This window comes from Notamacropus eugenii, chromosome 1 (genome assembly GCF_028372415.1).
Source record: "Notamacropus eugenii isolate mMacEug1 chromosome 1, mMacEug1.pri_v2, whole genome shotgun sequence".
In the NCBI taxonomy this organism is placed as follows: domain Eukaryota; kingdom Metazoa; phylum Chordata; class Mammalia; order Diprotodontia; family Macropodidae; genus Notamacropus; species Notamacropus eugenii.
The window spans coordinates 595,713,248-595,719,247 of NC_092872.1; positions in this window are offsets into that span (position 1 = coordinate 595,713,248).

Below are 6,000 nucleotides of genomic sequence, written 5' to 3' on the forward strand. Positions count from 1 at the left end.
GAGCTTTGCAAGTTCATGACTTAGGGCTGTGCAACATTATTGTTGGCTTGGTCCTGGTTAGACTTCCATTAGATTGTCTTTGAACTCAGTCTCCATTAGCCAGCTGGAAAGCATGGCAGATTAAGAGTAATGCAGGCTACTCTTTGGTTTGGGATTCCTCCCCTGGTTTTTCTGCTGCAGGCTTCTGATTAGACTTGAGGCTGGAGTGAAAATCTTACTCAGCTTACAGTAGCTCTTAGAAATACAGAGCTTGCTCCTTTCATTGTACACAGACTAGATCCCACAACCACTCCTCCTTCTAGAATGTCACTGTTGGGCATAGTCCCTTCTTCAATTCACCTTGGATATATGACCCAGAACTTGACTGTGAACAACAAAGCTGGCAGTTGGCAACTTGTTCTTACATCTTAAACAAGTCTCAGCTCTTCTCTGCTGGGTTTGGGAGTTCTTACCTTGGTGCACAGTCTTTTTCTATGTTGGAATGTTCCCCTGGCATTCCTGTCTGGACCTTATTGCCAGTGTTTTCAAACCTTTCTGTTTGTCTCCTCATACCAACCATACTAAGTGATTGTGATAGAGGTTGAACCTAGAAATAGCAATAGAGAACAAGGAGTATTCCTCTTCAAACAGTGGGTTGGGGGTGAAGAGAAGGAGTGAAAGTGCAGACATTGTTGGAAAGGGAGGCCAGGGAGTCTGCATCATCAGGAGGGAACCAGGTCTTAGTAAGAGCCAGAAGACAGAATAAGTAAGAAAGGAAAACACTTAAGATGAATGCCTACTGAGCAGGTATTACTGAGAGCACAGTGAAAGGGCTGGGGATATTTAGAGTGGGACATTGTAGGAAGTATTCAGGAAAATGGGAATGAAGATAGGGCAGTGGGGAGATGGGAAATGGGATTTTAATGATGACAGCTGATGGTTCAGAATGTCTGGGATGGGAAGAGTATGACCAGGGCAGGGGGGTGGGGTAGGGGGGTTGTTAATTGAGGAAAGGTTTTCATTGTCCACAGAGCTCTGGTTTCAGGGGAATTATCATTAAATCAGATGACTACATCAGTAGGTTACCATTTCTACATGAACTTCCAATCTTAAAACCATTTGTTTGTGAAAATCAGATATTGAAACAGTCTTACTGAAGGAATATACAGTAGCAATTGGCAGGATTATCCAATAAGAAGTGCTGAAGTTTGACTTGACTAAGAACAAGAACAACTCTCTTTTCAACCCTAAAAGACATGTGAAATTGTAGAGCAAAGTAAAGGAAGAAATACTTTAGTTCACAATAAATGATGGAGCGACCATTTTCTGACAACAAAACGACAGATTCCGGGCTGTGTGTGAAGCCATTGTACGTCAATAATTCCTCTGTAGTGACCTTTCATACTCTTGCAGAGAGGAATGCGATCCTGTATCCCACTGACTTCAAATAGAACTATACACAGAGTATTCTCTGTATATTCTATATTTACATGTATACATATTTCTATGTCATTTATATTTATTTCTACTCGTACACGAATGATTAGCTGCTGCTAGGGATAAACCTAGCTAAGTTAAATGAAGTTCATCACTCAAAAACTTGCCTTCTGGTAAATGAATTTTATTAGGTCAGAGAAACTCCTGAAAATCACCAACTAAGGAGTGGAAGGTCCTAAAATGTTGAATCATAGCTTGAGTACTAGAAGAGGTCCTCAAAGTCATCTAGTTCAACTTTCTCATTTTACATATGAGAAAGATGAGGTCCAGAGAGATGAATCTGAAGTGGCAGAGCCAGGGATCTAACTCAGTTCCTCTGGTTCCAAATCTGGCACTTCATCCATTGTGCCACGTTTTGGAGGAAATACTATTAAAGCTTCAAAATGCATTTAAGACTTTTGAGACACCTCATATAGCATTCTGATCCTCAGTGTTTTGAGAGATAACTTGGCATAGTAGATAAAACATTGGACTTAGACTCTAGAAGACCTGGCTTCAAATTTTGCCTCAGATATCTACTAGCTATGTGATCCTGGATGAATCACTTAGACTCATCCAGCCTCAGTTTCTTAATCTGTAAAATGGTGATGATAATTGCACCTATCTCATAGAGTTGTTGCAAGGCTCAAATGAAGTGATGTATGTAAAGTACTTTGCAAATTTAAAGTGCTATATCAATGACAGTAATTATTATTTCACACAGAGTAAGTCACCTATAACCTAGGGATATAGTCAGGACAGATGCTACTAGTCCCATATTATAGTTGGGGAAATAGTCTTAGGTTAAGTGATCTGCCCAAAGTCAATTGCCTAGTTTTGGGCAGAGTTGGTACTGAGATCCTTGTCCAGTCCCTTTAAGCTATACTGCCATGGCAAGAACAAGTGCTCAGAGGAACTCTGATTTATAACCATTATTATACACATTAAATATTTTAACTGCTATTACCACTAAAGTGCAAAAATGGATCCCATTACAACTTTAGTCCAGAAACCAATAAAACAACTACAAATAAAGAGGTCTTTTTTGTACAGTTGAGAATTGGTAGGCAGGATATTCACTTGAATTTTTCCCCACTTACAAAAAAAGTTTTACTTTTAGTCACTTAAAAAGTCAGGAAATTAACTTCTAGGATATTTACCAATAGAAACACCATAATGCACAATAATCCACAGAAGTATGTCTTTTTGTGTAAGAAGCCTGGGATAGTGGATGTAATATTGGGCTCAATGTCAGGAAGATCTGAGTTCAAATCCTGCCTCTAACACTTAATAGTTGTGTGACACTGGGCAAGTCATGACCTCTTTGTGCCTCAGGTAACTCTCCAGGACTTATCTTGTCACTTTGGATTGGTGGAGGAAGTTCTTCACATGTATGAAACAACAAAACCTTAATGGATTTGTGCATATGAAACTATAAGTATTAGCACAAAGCATATAGGATAGAACATTTTTACTTAATGCTCAAAACTAGCTCATGCAGAGCAGGATGATTTCAGAAAAACCTAGAAAGACTTACATGAACTGATGTTAAGTGAAGTGAGTAGAACCAGGAGAACACTGTACACAGTAACACCAACACTGTGAGATGATCAACTTTGACAGACTTAGCTCTTCTCAGCAATACAGTGGTCTAAGACAATTCCAAAAGACTCATGATGTAAAATGCTATCTACATCCAGACAAAGAACTATGGAGTATGAATGTAGATCAAAGCATACTTTTTTTTTTTCTTGTGGTTTTTCCCTTTTGTTCTGATTCTTCCTTCACAACATGACTACTGTGGAAATATATCTAATAGTGTTGTACATGTATAGCCTATATCAGATTGCATGCTGTCTTGGGGAAGAAGGAGGAGAGAGAGGGAGAAAAAAATTTGGAACTCAAACTCTTATAAAAGTGAATGCTGAAAACAATCTTTACATGTAATTGGAAAAAAATATTATCAAGGGGAAAATATCCCCTCCATGCAAAACAAAATAATAAACTAGCTCATGCAACTTATTTTATTTCTCTAAGAATAAGTTAAAAACTCATTTTTAACTTCATGAAGGCACAATGAAAAATAATAAAATAATTTGAAGGGCATTTTTTAATGACATACTATAAACTCTGAAGTTATTTGCAAATTTATAATGTTTTATTTGCTAAGAAAAATACAGCATTTTAGAACAGGCTCACCAAATTATAAGAAAAAAGTCACATATATTTACAGAAAGCACCATGGCTTCCAATGGTTTTTATAAACTGAGTCTGTTGTGAATTGTAGTCATTCCTCATCTACACCTCCTGGCTTTTTTCAAATCTCTGCTAAAATTCTATCTTCTATAAGAAGCCTTTCCCCTAAGAGTGATTCTAATTTCTTGTCCCTATATCTTATGCATGTTCATTTGCATGCTATCTCCACCAAGACTTTGAGTTTCTTGAGAATAAGGATTGTTTATTACCTTCCTTTGTATCACTGACACTTACCACAGTGACCAGTGCATAGTAGGCCCTTAATAAATATTTGTTGAGCGCTGACTTGTTTATTCACTCTGAAATCATGTCCTTGTAGCTTTCAGCTACAAGCCAATTTCTTTTTATGGTAACAACTGGTATTAAAAGCAGTTGCTGTTGTTCATCCTTTCCTTTCAAAGAGGACCAAGGACATCAGGGGTGTTGTTTTGACTTGCATATCAAAATCAGTAAGCTCTTTGGAAAGTTGTCTTGTGTAGGGCATAGACAAATGGGAAATGCAGAATGTTAAACTCTCATGCTGAGATCTCTTTTTTTGTTTAATAAAGTATTTTGTATTTCATCACTATAGGACCCTGCTTTTTCTCAATTTGATTAGCCTTTTTTTTCCTTAGCTGACTGGCAGTTTGATGAGGGTTTACGTTCATGGAAAAGTCAAGTCTGGTTTCATTTACAATTAGATGCTCAATAATGAACAGGTAGAGTTAAAAAATGTGTGCCTAGAAACATGGCAGGTATAGTATGAAAGTCTCTGTATTCTTTTTGGCTACTTCACCGAAGTTATAATGATTTATTACAATACCTGCTTTGATTTAAAAATGTTCCTATTTGGGTTCCTGCAGCAAAATATTGCCATGTTCGCTTACAAAAAAAAATCCAGAGTTTTACTTCAAAAAATTTTTTAAAGAAAAGGGGCGCCAACACATTTCTTTGAATGACCGTTAGATAAAGAACAACCAAGGGGTGACTAATGATTCATAATTATAGATGGCAAAATGGTGTCACATTTTTTTTGGAGGAAGTAGAAGATAATACCATTAATGCCCAGTCTTCACTGGCTGAAACTGTTTGACAGATAATTGCTAAAAATGCTCTGCTGGATCAGGGAGGACAGCTCTTATCAGTTTCCAGCGTTTGCACTTAGCCCAGCTGCCATTTCTTTGAAAATATTGATCAAAAGTACTTATTATCATCTGAGTGGCATAACACAAGTCACTAAGTATTAATGGAAAAAATGTGATTTTGGAAGGATCATTTCTGAAGATAGAGTTACCTTCTAAGAATAAGATTTGTAGTTAAAAAATAAAAATAATCTTAACTACTTACCCCTTTCCTATGAAGGAAATTGGAGAGTATAATTAATGCACATTAAAAATAATTTAAATTTTAAAGGCACAACAATAGCTCAACTCATCTTGCGATATAGCATTCTGACAAAGGCAGAAGGATCCCCCAAGAGTGGGAAGTTTTCTTTCTTTACACACGGAGAGACGTTTTGCCCCCAAAGAAATTTGTCCAGTGGAGTCCATTGGTAAAGTTGAGGTTTTAGGGTAACTTCTTTTTTCATGCAACAATGTGCTCTGAGAATAGTCATAGCTTAACCCTAACCCTGCCTGCTTTCATCGTATAATCTCTCCACTTCCAAGCTAAAATCCTTGAAAAAGCCATATACATAGGTGCCTCCACTTCCTCCCATCCAATGTGCATCTAAGCCCCCTGCAATCTGGCTTTCTAATGTCATCATTCCACTGAAAATGCCCTCTCCCAAATTACCAAAGATCTCTTAATTGTGAAACTGAATGATCTTTTCTTAGCCCTCTTTTGGGGCCTCTGACCCTGTAGATCACCCTCATCACCCTCACTTCTTGAATATTCTCTCCTCTCTAGTTTTTCATGCAACTGCTCTCTCCTAATCACTCTTTCTCATCACCATTGCTGGATACTTATCTAGATCATGCACAGACAATCCCCCAAAGCTCTGGCCTAGGTCCTTTACTCTTTTTCTACAAGTTTACTTACTATATCTATGCAGCCAAGCCCCAGATCTACACATCTATCCAGCCCTAATTTCTCTTCTGAGTTCCAGACCTACATCACTAATTCCCTTTTGAACATCTAAAACTGAATGTCCCATAGGCATATCAAACTTACTATGGCTAAAACAGAACTCAATATTGCAACTCTTAAGTTGTCCCCGTATATGAACTTCCCTATGTTGTTGAAAGCACCATGATCTTCCCAGTCACCAATCTCAGAGTCATTTTTGTCTCCTCACTCACAATTACCCCA